General features: G+C 26.9%; 1 protein-coding gene across 3 annotated transcripts in view; it reads right to left on the reverse strand.

Annotated features, from left to right (window-relative positions):
• The window catches only part of LOC107065369 (uncharacterized), a 393,202-nt gene that overhangs the window by 279,492 nt on the left and 97,902 nt on the right, over positions 1-15,808 (reverse strand). The gene's annotated exons all lie outside the window — the stretch shown is intronic.

Here is a 15,808-nt window from a genome sequence, read left to right on the forward strand (position 1 = left end):
TAATTGATATTGTATGTAGAAATTATTTTCAAATAATGTTCTTCAATTAAAATTAAATTTTTAGGATTGAAATAATATTTAGAATAATTATAACTACATAAAACAATACTGATAATTATTTATACGCTAGTGTTAGTAATAAATTATTGAAAACTGTAAAAAATAAATATTTAATTTTTAATATAAAAAATAAACAACTATATTTTAATAAATATTATATTTTCATATTAAAATTAAAATTGATTTATAAAGTACAATATTCTAATATATTATTTCTCATTGCACTTAAATATTATTTAACAAAAATATGAGATTACCTAAACTTAATAAAACTTAACTATTACCATAAAGATATTTATTATTGCTCAATCCTTTTTTTAGTTGAAATTTCATCGAAAATAAAAATCTCTTATTTTCCGACAAGCTTTTCAAATTATACGTTCAATATTATTTCCCATTAATGTAATATATATGAATTATGAGGTATTTTGTAATAAAATGCAAAAGTCTTGTCACGATATTAGAAGGATAACGTTGTAAACGTTGGTAATACCACGAGCCCTTAACGGTTTTATCAATAATCGTCGATCTTACGTGTATCGGAGAAACGTCGTCGGTTTATTGGTATATTCTTGTCACTTCCTTCGTTGGAAAAGGCAAGATGCGTAAGAGAGAAAGAGAGAGAGAGAGAGAGAGAGAGAGAGAGAGAGAGAAGGAGCCTTCATAAAACCACTGTCAGTCATCGTTAGCAACATAGCAACCAATATCGCGAGTCTATTATCATCTCATTTGAAGCAATTGTTTATTAAATATAATACAAGGACCGGCGTTAAAATTCGACTAACCTTTTCCCAGCCTTATCCCTTATCCCTTATCCCTTCCCCCTTCTCTTTCTTAACAATATACATCAGGTCTGTCCAACTTATACGGTCCTTCAATGAATAAAATCAAAAATATAAAATTTTATAAAAATTAATAAAAATATTATACTAGCAAATTATTTATTAATTTGATAATCTTTTAATTAACAATTATAGTTAGAATTGATATTATTTTTATGTGAAGTATAAGATAAATTGTTTGTTTTTAAAAAATTTTATTCAACGTAGTTCAAATGTGTTTGGACATCCCTGATGTATACTTTTAAACCATAAGCGTGTGTATGTTTGTGTGGGTTTGGGATCAACTAAGAAAAGGAGGGGAGAGGTAAGAGGAAGGAAGATTCGTTTATTTGTCTTCTATCTCTATCTTTCTCTCTCTTACCAAAGGGAGGAGAAGATTTAATGAAAACGGACGTTGGCCCGAGACAGGATCATTACGTTGATCGTTTCTACTTACGACGGTAGGTCTTTTATTTGTTCCCTTTTCATTCTAAATCCTTCCTTCCTTCCTTCCTTCCTTCCTTCATCTTCTTCTTCTTCTTCTTCTTTTTCTTCTTCTTCTTCCACTTGTAGACTTTCAAAGGTGTGATATTATGAATAATTAATTGCGTTTAACGAAGGAGATTTATTTCCTTTTAAATGTTCAATATTTGCTAACTCATTCTCACTTTGTCTTATATTTTTTTCTTATATCATAATTTTAGGATAATTAAACTTTAAGATATATAATTATTACATAATATATATTATTACTAGGATGCTCCGGCCACCCGTTGCTGTGGCTTTGGTATAAAATGTTAATTTAATATAATTCTAAACTATTTAGTAAATCATAACAACACATATAGTAATATAATTACAATGGAATACATAAAATAATAATACTCGAAAAAATATAAAAATTAAGGTTAGTTATGTCATATGTGTATGACGTGAATATATCGAAATAATTGAAATGTAATACAGCACCATCTATTGGAAACGTTCAGTACCTAAAGACCTAGATAACCTTTAAAATATAATAAATCCTTATATAAATTAGCAATAAAATATAAAAAAAAGTTGCGATAAAAACTATCCTATATTTTAAATTGACAAAATGTTCAATGTGACTCTGAATTTTTAATATATGAAGATATTTTACATGGAATTAACGTGGCACTTGGTTTACTTCAGTTTTGCTTTTTAAGTTTCACTAATAATTTATTCTAATTGGATAATCGCAATTAACAAACTTATAGGAATATCATAAAATATTTTAAAAATTAAAATTTGATTAACTTTTTTCTTGTTATTTAATCAAAATAATTAAACATTTAACAGAAAAAATGATAATATCTCCTCTAATTGCAAATCGTTAGGCGATCATCGTAATTCGAAGGGTTAAAAAGAGGTTAAATTGGCGAGAAAATAAAATTACAAATAAATCGTCAGGGTTTTAGCAGAAACACAGTTTGATTTGAGAACGGGTACGCGTACGATCAATTACGACAGGATGTTAACGCGATTTGATCTACGCTCGTAAAAGGAGGAGGACTTTAACGAGCGTGCAATAACTACGGGAAACTCACGTGTCCGGTAGTTGACTTACACGTTTTGTGTCTTACGCTTTACGAATAACTCATTCTGACAATATAATCGGTGTCTAGGAATATGCAACGTTTAATACCCGTTGTCCTTTATCTTCTACGTCTAAAGACGAAGAGAAGGATAAGAAAAAGGAGTGAAGTGGAAGAAGATGAGATGGATGATGGGATACTATACGCTCGTTTCATTTTCACTGCTTGTATGTCTTTCATCGTTTAAACGTCAATCATTTTGCTTGTTTTCAAGAAAAGAGTGAACGATAGTAAAAGACTCATCTTCATTCTATCATCTTTATTATTTCTCTTTTCATATTCGTCGTTTCGTTTTATATTTATTACTAAAATGAAAAAATTAATGAAAATAATTTGATACTTTTGAAAATATTATAATAATCATATTGTATTTTAATTTGTTTTCTGTCTTGTTGTGTTGTTTGTAAAAAATAGATATTATTATTATTATTATGATTTTATTTGTTTAAATAATTTTTATATAAATTTATAACTTCATTATTACTTCAAATACTACTTGTATTGGTTTTTCTAAAACAATTTTTAGAATATTCCAATAGATGTAAAAATTACGCGATACACTAAAAGTACAAATAATTTAATTAAAAATAATAAAAATTCTTTTACCATTAATTGTTACTAAAAATATTCACAAAAGATTAAAAAAAAAAGCCATTTATCTTAATCGTTCGTATCGTACCCTCATAAAGACATTACCCACATATGCACACTAACTATAAAAACCAACTAATAACTACAAAAATATCAATAATCGTATAAAAATCTTCACGACAGCTCTAAACTTTATTACCAATATAAAAAAAAAGAAAGAAAGTAAGTAATTGTTGTTTCCATAGAACAAATTGAACTATTATTTACAAAAAAAAAAAAAATAAATCTTTCACAGTTGGCTGACAAAGTAAGGATTTATTGGAGGAATAATTTACGTGTTTATCCATGTTCAATGACCATTGTATATTCCCTTTTTTTTGTTTCCTCTTTAACCGCTTTGTTTCATTCTTCTCCTCTGAGTTTGTAAATTGAATAGGTATTAATCGTTTTTGTCAGGCAAAGAACCGTGAATTAGCTTTCGTTTAGCGTTGTTGCCATTAACACGGAAGGGGCCTATTTATCAGATACGAATGTCAGACACAGGTCATTACATTATACAATTGTTCTTTTATAACGATACGAAAGTACTACTTTTCCCCCGATTTACGATAAGCTTCCTGTTGTTATTAATAACAAGAACGGTCTTCCGATAATGCAGCCACGTTCTTGTGAAATCCGATATTACGTATCTCGTCGATCAGGTGAAAGTGCATCTTTTTTTTCAGGGTAAGGAACGCATCGATTTTATCTACTTCCTTCGTTCATTCATTCTTTATTTTTTATTTATTAATTTTTGGGGATTTTTTTCTCCTTAAACCTTTGGAAAGAAAAATTAATCGACCTTAGACACGATTATTCATCTAATACCATTATATTTTTTTCCTAATGTATCAAGATAATCTTTTTTTTTTTTATCTGTTTCAAAGATAGAAGTTAATAATATGATTAAATGAAATATATGGAGAGATGTAAATGTTTCGATTAAAAATATTAGTAGAATGATCATACATCATATTGAATATAATATAATGAAGTATTATTTTGACCGATTTAGATAATAATAATTATTAAATATAATAAAGCGTTTGTTTTCAATTAAATAATATATTAGATATTCAAATAATATTGAATTGTAATGAAAAATAATATTACATAAGCCTTATTATATTTCTTGTATAAATGTATTTATCATAGCATTATCACAGTAATTGAATCAAAAGTTAGAATTAATACAAATTTGTTTTATTACATTTAACATTTATTTTTATTAAATACGTTTAAAATTTCCAGTTGACGTAAACCAAGTTTCTATTTTATTTTTTATTTTTAATATATGCATACATATATGTAAAATGCTATAGTAGTATTTTTAAAAAAATATTTTACTTATCCTGGATCAACGATGTACAGAAAACTAATCCAACATATGAATAAAACTCAATTTTCTTTGCGAAATATATTTAATCAAAATTAACAAAGCATCAACTTTCAATATAATATCCATTCAAATATAGGATATAAATGGCTAATATTATTATTAATTAAATTCAATGTTTTGAGGTTTTTATTCATTCGTACATTTTTCATTCATTTTAATACAAAATAAAAATAATTAAAAATAATTTAGTCTGGAATCGATGTTTATTACCAACTAAAAATTTCGAAGCACTTGTTAATTTCAATTCAAATCAAATATCTTGATTAAATTTATCTCAATGACTTATCGTTACTTTTATCCAATAATAATAAGTTAAATTATTTTTTGAAAGATATTAAAGCATTATATATTGTTCATAACGTTCTAGCATAATTGAATTGTTATTTATATATTTCCATTGAAAAGGGAATCACCGTTTTCGTACTGCATTCGATAATACTAGCACACGTTTAATAATCTCTATATATCTCTAGATAAAACGCGCCATCTACACTACACTGATACAGTCATTAGCGGCAAATTTAAAAGAAGTATACAATGAATAAGTTTTAGTTGACAAGTAAAACTACTTAGGTTAAAACCTTACATCAATTGAATGAATTTCTATTTTTTTTCTTTTTCAGTAACAATTAATGTCTATAAATTTATGTATTAATTGTTAAACATTTAATCGATAGTACAAAAAATTACGTTGAATTTTTAGGAAACATTTTATTTCAGGAATCAAACGTATTGGTATTGGTCTTATAGTTGGTAGCTTACTATTAATAAATCGATTCAATTACAATGAAACTATCAATCGATCAAATTTCTACATTAGCCTGTGTTCCGAAAAGCTACGTAGAATGAGAACTATGATAATCGTTGTTCCGTTCCTAGCCGTTTCGCTCTGCTTACGGTAATGATATCGAAACTGCAAGATGAATCAGCATTGAAGAGAAAGCGAAAATACAGAGTATGAATCTGTTAGAGAACGAGAGAGAGAGAGAGAGAAAGAGAAACCTAATCGCTAATTAATAGTCAATAGACAGCTATAACCTTACTAACCATGGAAATACGTGGTGCGATGTATATGGGCAGCTTCTATAACACAGGTCTATCATAATTATCATCATCATCATCATTGCTTTTTCTTTTTTTATCTTTATCTCTTTTTCTCACTCTTTCTTTTCTCTTTGATAGGAGATTTAGGTTATGTAACAGGCGGTGCAGATTAAAGGGATTTTTAGAAATTATTATAAATATTTAATAATTGAAAAAGAATATAAATTAATTGTAAATAAATTTTTGATTTTAATTTCTATAGAAACTTGTCTATTAGACAAGCTTAGAATATAATAAATATGTTAGAAAATTTATTATAATAAATATGTATATATTTAAAATAGATAATATATATTAAACAAATATTTTTGTGTGATAGATATTTTGTTAGATATATTTTTGTATTTATCATTAGCTGTAGAAATTAACTTCGTGTATTTTTTTTTTTCAGAATATATATAGGCACTGAATTAATTTGAAATTAATAACACAACAATTTTTTTTATCATGGCATAAATATGTCTCTATAGTTTTATAATAAATGAAAATAAATAAATATATCTTTACAATCTATGATATAATATATTTTTATTTTAATATTATTAGATGAATTATAAGAAGAATATATTATATTAATATATTAAATAAATATTTAATTATATCAATGATAATATTAATGTATTTTGTTTTAACCAATTGATGGGAGAAATCTTATTTTTTTAATCGATATATTTACGAAATAAAATTGTTCGTATAAATAATGTTTTAATAAGATTAATATAAACATATTAAATCGAGCATCGATTCGAATTATCAGATTAGAAATTTACGAAGGGCTATAAGGTATTTAGTTACGATTTGTGCTATGTTCTGTTTATTCTTCTCTCTGACTCGGCAGACAGATGATAAATTATTCTAAAATGCCACCACAGTGACTCAAAAACTGTTCAAAGCCACGTAAATCACAAACGTCATCTTACATCTAACTTCTAACGAAAATCGAGAACACTAATATCGTATTATATATCGTATCTATTATTTCGAAACATTTGAAAAATTATTCTTTTTATATTTCTCTTTTTTTCTCAGCATCTTTCGATAAGATTAGGGTCATTATCAAAGATATTATAATAAATTTCTTTTCTTAGAAGTCTGAATATAAATCATAAAATATTCTTACATTAATCAATCTAATCCTATTCTCTAGTATTTCTAAATAGAAAATATATTTAAAAAAGAATTACACGCTTATGACTAGAAAATGAAATATATATTTTTATAGTATACTTATGATGAATATAATTGTAATAATTATATACAAAAAAAAAATTACTAAATTAAGTATTATTTTATAAGAAAAAAATATGTAATACAAGAATTTCATTTTATTTGAAATAGTTTAATGTTCAATGTTTATTTGAAATAATTTAATGTAATAATATATGCATTCGCATAAATATCTGATACTTAATAATAATAAATCAAATATTAATAAGAAAAATAAGAAAAACAAATAAAAACGCACATAATAAAAATGAATACAAAGAGTAATATAACAAAACATTATATTACATTACTTTTTGCGTATATATTTTTATACGTAAATATATTTAATATATTAATGTTATATATATATATATATATATATATATATATATATATATATATATATATATATATATATATATATAAATTATAATAATATATAAATATATATTAAATATAATATTATATATATATATATATATATTCAATATAAAATATATATTAAATAATATAAAAATATTATTTTTTTAATATATAATAATTACTCGCGTATTATATAAAGTAATATAAATATATAAGAAAAACTTAAAAAATATGTTTTAAATGAAAGTTTTAAAAGACAACGACAATTGAATGAAACTCATTGATTTTAAATACATGATCGTTCGAGATTTATCGTTTTTACACTTCCGAAGAAGACCGGTATCTACTATAATGGTAATTACGCTCGTTATCGGGTAATTCGATGATCGTAGTGACCTTTGGCCAAGTATGCACGCGTATCTGATGCATGCTACTAATGGAATTCAAACGATCGTGTTCGAAGAATGAAACTGTTAAAGAAAGAGACAACATGAGACAAAATGAAAGAGAGAAAAAGACAAAAAATAAAGATCCTATAAGAACATGAAAAAGAATATAAGAAGGAAATAGATATCCTGTAAATAGATAAAGAAAAATGAGAATGAAAGCGACAAAAAAAGGATAATGAGGAATCGAAAAATTGGAAAAGATAAAAATTAAAGAAAGATAAAGAGAAAAAGATTGTATAAGAAGAATAAATAGAAGGAAAGAAATATCCCATAAGAAGTGGAATAAGAATAAGAATAAGTTGACGAGATAAAAACTAAAATAGTAATAAGAAGATAGAAAAATGACAAATATGAATATCAAAAATGAGAGAGAGAGAGAGAGAGAGAAAGAGAATGATCCCATAAGGAAAAAAAAAAAAAACAAGAATAAAAAGAAGAAGAAAAAACAATAACAATAATAAAAGGACAGTAAAATACAAAAATTAAAAAAAAAAAATGGAAATCGGAAGAGAAAGAGAGAAAGAGAAAGATTTGGTAAAAAGAAAAAAATTAGGAGTAAAGAATAAAGAAAAAAATTTATAAGATGAAGAAAATGAATGCAATGAACAGATCAAAACAATAAAGAGAAAATAAGAGGATAGAAAAATGAAGAGAATGGAGATTAAACGAGAGAAAGAAAAAGAGAAAGAGAAAGAGAAAGAGAAAGAGAAAGAGAAAGAGAGAGAGAGAGAAATTCCATAGGAAACAAAAATGAGAAAAAAACAGAATGAAAAAGATAGTAATAGAAATCCCATAAGAAGAAGAAAATGCAAGGAACAGATCAAAACAAAAAAGAAGAAATATGAGGACGGAGAAAAGGAAAGAAAGAGAGAGAGAGAGGGAGAGAGTGAGAGAGATAGAGAATGAGTTTGAAAAGAAGAAAGTAAAAGGAGCACTAGTTCGAGAGAGTAGAGAGGAAAAAGATTTATCGTTCAATTCTAAAAATATGGAAGCTGAAGGAACTTATTTTTGGTGTGTGTGTGTGTGTGTATATATATATATATATGTGTGTATGAGAAGGAAATCAATATTTAAAAAATATAGCTAACGTGCGAACGACCAAAAAAGAAAAAAAGAGAGAGAGAGAGAGAGAGAAAAGAGAGAGAAAGTAAATGAATGAATTCACGTAACACGCCGGAAATTTTTCAAAGTAGAGAGAGAGAGAGAGAGAGAGAGAGAGAAAGGGGAAAAAATGAAGCGAGCGTAATTATAAACGGAGGATAATTTTATGCAAATTTTATTCATCTAAATTTACGCCGCGACTAAATCGCTTTAAAAAGAGAAAGGGAGGGAGTGAGAGAGAGAGAGAGAGAGAGAGAGAGAGAGACGGACTCGCGAACGAACAAAATTACCTATAAAAATAATTCCCCAGTGAAAAGAGTTTTAATTCACTAATATATGTATATATATGTATTTATAATTTGAGATTGAATTTATATATATTTCATAATTTGAGAGGTAAAAATGATATCTATATCTTATTCGTTGACAATAATAATCACTAATAATTTTCATTCTTTTTCCACAAATTCCAATCATATTTGTCATTTATCTAATATAATAGTACGAATTATTATAAATAATTAAAAATTTATATTTTAAATTTATAAATTTTTTCTTGCCGAATAAAAACCATATAATATTGATGAATTAATATTCATTTGTAATATTATAATTACAGAGAATGATTCAATTATAATATTAAAATTACAGAGAATTACAGAGAAATATAATTTTTTTTAAATATTATACTAAAACTGGACAAACAAAATAAACTTTATAGCTGATTAGAACAAATATATTATAATATTGTATAGAAATAAATAAAAATATAAAAATACATATACATATACGTAGAATAATTAGAGTAATATGAACGTCATTCTGTTCAAACTAGAATAACTGAATTATTTATATATATAACAATATTAATTAATTAGCATCTTACTGCATATTAATTAAATAAATAAATATTAAATTGAATACACAAAATGTCCTAAACTTCTACAAGCACATGGGAATGATTTAACAAGATAAACGCTTACAACTCGACAAATTTTCAAACATATTGTTCTCAAAAATAATACCTTAATTGTTAATACCTTATTAACAAATTCTATTCTACATATTCGACTTATCGTTAATTTTAAATTTAGAATAAACCTTGAACTTGCCCACATATAACCAGTTGCAGGACACTAGGTATTATAAACTTATAAAATTCTTTCATTTTTTTCTTCTAAACCGTTTCATTCAATTTTCTTTATCTCTCTCTCTCTCTCTATCTTTTTCTTTCTTACTTAGTAAACCTTTCCCTCTGTCTTTACTTCAACGCTTTAATCTCTAGGATGTTTCTATCGTACTACTTGCTAGCTAGCTCTGTCTAACCTTTCTATGACGCGTCGTGAACAGGGTGAATACGTATAAAGACGACTGTGCGTTTGAATGTCGGTTTACATGCGCCTGGATGGCCTCCAGTAAGCGAAACAGAGAAAGAGAGAAAGAGAGAGCAGGAGTGAGAGAGAGCAGGAGTGAGAGAGAGCAGGAGTGTGTGTGTGTGTGTGTGTGTGTGTGAGTGAGAGAGAGAGAGAGAGAGAAAAGCTTCTCGTTGGTCTGTGAACTGGTGCATTGAGTGCCAGAGTCGTATTGCAGGGATCACGAGCTTAAAATTGCCTAGAATATTACCTCGCTTTGATTTCAACCATATTCTATCTCTCTCTCACTCTTTCTATTTCATTCATTCACCCTTTAACAGTGTCTAAAACGCACATTATTTTGAGTAACAGTAACGGAGACTTAAAGAAACGTTTGGTTATCCTTAATCATGTTAATTAATCATATTGACACGTAAACTAAATTTGTTTTATTATTTTTTGTATGATTGATTCAATTAAATTATTAATGTTTTTTTTTTTTTAATGTTAGTTTTATAGAATTTAAAGAAATTTTTGATCTGAAATAATTTTATATTTTAATTATTAAATGATTTGTTTTAGTTTGATCTGTTCAATTAATTATTTTTATTAGAATTGAGGTATACTTTGGTTGTCACTTGATTATGGTGTTTCTTTTTTAGTTACGCATGTTATATAAATAAAGAATAGGTTAGATTATTAATTTGTATGAACATTCTATGTAATAAAATTATAGTCAATGTAATAGCAATTTTTTTCAGAATCAAATAAACTTCGATACGTTGTATTCTATTTTTCATAATAATTTCCCTACGGGAATATAACTTTCGAAAAGTGTAAATCAAATTGTGGAACATTGTATTTTTCGAAAGAAATAAAAATCCGTTTTCCACAATTTACAATGAATTATTTACACGTAGTTAATTATTTACAGTTAGAGAGAGTTATTTGAATTGTATGAAATGTAATGTTTCGTTAAAAAAAAAAAAGAAAAATGTTATAATATTTGATTATCATTTGCAAATTATCTCAATTACTTTTAATACTTGTAATACAAAGAAATACAAATCGCGATTTGATAGGATGAGAAATGAATTTCACGTTTTGCACAAATGAAGTAGACTATTAAGTATGAAATAATTTCAAGCATTTGTTACGAAACAGCTCGTAATAGCAAAAGTCTTGTTATGAAATAAAGTTTTCCTTTTTATAGTGTTAGTTATATAAGAACCGTGCAAAACACACTATACACAGATATATTATATGTAATAAAGAGTGTTCTTTAAGAGTCATGAGTTTAAGTACGGATGTTATCAGCCCTATAACGTAGAATGCTTACAAGAAGGATAATTTTACGATCCGACGTATTTTTAGATTTAAGTTTACCTTAGAGAGTAATGCACCTCCTCGTCTTGGGACACGTGTCACGCGACAGTTTGTAACCTTACTCAGAATTTTTTTTTCTTTCCTTCTATTTTTCGTATTTTTTTTTTCGCTTACCCTATTATCGTCGAGAAATGAGAGGTGATGAAAATGAATTTATAATAAAAATCTTTCGTAATTTTACCATACTTATAACAGAAATCAGATAATTTTAATTTAAAATAAGTAAATAAGTGAAAGCAATTTTTAAAAAACTTCTACACAAATGTCTTTAATTAAAATTAAATGTTTAAAAAATCCTTATTCTAATTAATACATAAAAATGACAATGTTTTTTATAAAACATAGTAATGTGAGACAGCAACAATTGTAAAATAAAATCTTATATATAAAAAATCCCCTTTTAAAATAAAAATTAAATATTTACCAAATATTTACTAACCCCGTTCAACTTGTTTCATCTTAATTAATAACCCAATACGAGTAAGTTACATGATTTCTCATGAAAGTGATTCAAAGAAAACCATAAAATCTCATAGAACGATCCTACCGTGTATCATTAATCGAACGTCTCGAACTTTAACCCCGAAAGTGGCACAACACAGTTTATACTTGGTAAGATTCCTGCATTGTTTCGGTTTCGACAAAACGAAAAGGATAAACTTAGGGAAACGGAAGTTCCCGGAAGTCAGATTGCTTGAGTACACTATTGCAGGACTGCGAGCAAATGTTGGACGCTTTTATCGAAAAGCCTGAAGGTATGGGACAGAAACGAGGTGTATCGAGAAATAGGAAAGGATCTTCTATCTGCTATATCCACTGACCCCCCTCCTCTCTTAACCCACTCCACCCACCTGTCCTCCTTTCTCCGTCTCACCTATACTGCACCATCCTTTACTCTTTCACGCAAAACCTCCATTTGCTACTATCGAATCTCTCTATCTCGAGATTCAAAGCCTTCGAACTACTCTTTGAAACTCCAAACGTTTTCTACCTCTGCCCCCCACCCCCATTGATTTTTTTTCTCCCGCGACTTTCAATCGAGAACTTCCCTTTCTTTAAACTTCAGAAATCCAATACACTTTATCCCTACGATTTATAAGAGTATTCATTGAAAATCGTTCATTTTCAACTTTTAGTTCAACGTCAAAATAATTAATCGTTAGTAACCTTGGGAAAGTTTCTAGATTTTATAGCTTTTTTTTTCAATATAATTTTTCATAGGAAAAACTTAAATTGAATTGACTTAAAAATCAAAATGTCACTATTATATTATTATTCATCTTGTACAATTTTTGTTATAAAAAAGGAAGTTTATTTAAAATATTGGAGCACAATACGTAACCATTAGGGGGTTGGTAAGGTAGTTAGGTAAATTGAATTGACTTAAAAAGCAAAATGTCACTATTATATTATTATTCATTTTGTACAATTTTTGTTATAAAAAAGGAAGTTTATTTAAAATATTGGAGCACAATACGTAACCATTAGGGGGTTGAAATTCAAACCTGTATCTTACATTTTTATTTATTTTTTTTTTCAATAATTGTAATAAGGTAATAAAGATTGTAGGATAAGAAGAACAAACTGTTATTATTTCTATTAGTGAAAAATATGATTATTGTTATTAATAGTTTTGAAAATATTATAAAATTATAAGTGATTTAAAATATATTCGCATTTATATGAAATCAATATTATAAGTAGGTAATATATTAAATGATTAACATTCTCACGTAATACATATATTATAATTTTTAACAAAACATAATTGATTAGAAAAATAATATAAAATAAAGGAGAGAAAAAAGAGAATGAATATAATCGATAAAAAAAACCGTTTGATATTTTACAATGTGAAATCAATTAAACATAAACAAATGACATTTGCAAATAGAAAACATTGATATATCCAAGTGATTGCAACGTTGTTGCAATTAAAGAGAATCGATTGTTTATAGTTGAAGAAGGAAAAAAAAAGATTGGTGAAAAAAAAGAGGCTTTGTGAAAAATGACACATAGGGTATAATAAATAGCATTCGTATGTAGGGATAAAAATCGTCCCATAGAATAAAATTCCTATGGCAATAAAATCGCAATCCGCGGAACGCTTTTAATCCCTCGAATCTCTCGACAATGACGATCGTCCATTCTCGTCGATCGAAGAACGACGATGCTCGGAAATCGCGCGTGCAAAAGGGAGAGAGAAAATGTCAGGCGACGCCGCAGCACACAGCATTTTTTATCGATTCGACCACCAAACCGTGGTGGCTTTTCCGGCGTCGCGTAGTTTCGAGGCCAAAAGTCTCGGACACGAAAAGTGGATATGTCGGATGCTCGTCGAAATGAAAGTCTTCAATCGTTCGATAAAATCCCTAACTGTATCTAATACCTCTCTCTCTCTCTCTCTCTCTCTCTCTCGCTCTCTCGTTGATATCGGTACCAGAATTATTTTACCTTTCTTTCTTTTTTTTTCCTTTTTTGAATTTTTTTTTTTTCGTTTTCTATATAGTTTATTAAAAATCAAAAATAAAAATAAAATAAATCTAAAGAAAATATTTGATTGGCATTAAAAGTTAGTTTAGGTTAAGTTAAATTAATTTATGTTAAGTTAAGTTAAGTTAATTTAGGTTAAAAAAGTTAAGGTTTGAAATTAATTTATTAAATTCAACACTAGTTTTCTAGTTACCTATGATCTATTTATGCTTCTGTAAAATATCATAGTTACGATGTGGTGACAATGAATTTATCATATCCCTTAAATATATTACCTTCGTTTCTTTTTTTAGGGGCAGGGGGTATCTCGTTTCTTATAGTTTATTGAAAAACAAAAACAAAAATAAAATGAATATAAAGAAAATATTTGATTGACATTTGAAGTTATAATTAAGGTTTAGAATTAACTTATTAAATTTGACACTAGTTTTCTACTTATTATCTAGTTATATTAATGTAAAATATCGTAAGATGGTTATCGTAAATTTATCGTATCCCCAATTATTTTACCTTCGTTTCTTTTTTCTTTTTAAAGAAGATCTCATTTCCTAGAGTTTATTAAAGATCAACGAAAAATAAGATAAATATAAAGAAAATATTTCATCTTCATCAGAAGTTAATAACGATTTAGAATTAATTTATTAAATTCTATACTACTTTTTTTTAGTCAGCTACAATCTAGTTATGTTATTGTAAAATATCATAGGATTGTGACCGTAAATTTATCATAGACAAAAAAAGTATATTAACATGGGTTCATCGTGTGAATTTAAATTGGCACATAAAGCGTCAGAAACTGTTTCAAATGTAAACTATTCTTTTGGTCAAATGACAATTAGTGAATCAACAGTACAATATGTTTTTTTCTACAAACATCCTGATGAATACGAAAATACGGAAAATAAGAATTGTTCAGAATATCTTTTAATAATTTAAAATAATTCTTAAAGAGTCATTGAAATGAATCAATAGGTTGTACAAAATCTTGATAACTCAATAGTAATGTTGCCCTAACTTATATATTAACCAAATAATAAGATTTCAAATTAATAAATAGAAAGACAAATGATCGAACTACCTGTCTAATAAATGATATACCTTTCAAAAGAAATTTATAATAATTTCATTTGACAATTATATACGATATAAATCAAATATCCTTATTTAATTGTTTTCTTTCACAAAATGTATAATTAAATAAAAAAAAATAAAAAAAAATGAAGTAAAACAAAGTACAATAATTGGTACCAACAGTTTGAAAAAAGAAAAGAATATAAAGAAAAAGTATCTATACATTTGTATCGATTAACGACAATTGATGTTAACGTTATGAACGTAACAATAAACAACAATAACAACAACTGCAATAAGAACGAAGATGAAAAATACAAAAGTGAATTTGTTGCTAGTAGTTGTCAGGAAAAACTAAAAAAAAACGAACTACGCAGTATTCGAAATGAAGCTAGTACTATGTAGCTAGTATATGAGCTTTCGAATGGCCCTTTTTTTTATTTTTTTGGTTGCTTCTAGGTGGTAGTTGGTGAAGGGGGATGAAGAGGGTAGGTGGATGCACGATCGACCGGTGACCAATATCGGTTGACGGGAGCTGTAATAAACTCTGGGCTAGCGTGTTCGAATCTTCCCTTCCTCTCTTTTTCTTTTTCTTTTTCTTCTATTTATCTATCTCTCTCCCTCTGTCTCTATTTTTATCTCTCTCTTTTTCCTCACTAAATCCTCTTCATCCACCATGCTCCGTTATTGAGGCAATAATATGTGACACTGCGTGCTTTCGTATATGCACTATGTGCAATAACAAGCAAACCAA

The sequence above is a fragment of the Polistes dominula genome, unplaced genomic scaffold (genome assembly GCF_049000335.1).
Source record: "Polistes dominula isolate Pdom_NZ unplaced genomic scaffold, Pdom_raw_medaka contig_21, whole genome shotgun sequence".
In the NCBI taxonomy this organism is placed as follows: Eukaryota; Metazoa; Arthropoda; class Insecta; order Hymenoptera; family Vespidae; genus Polistes; species Polistes dominula.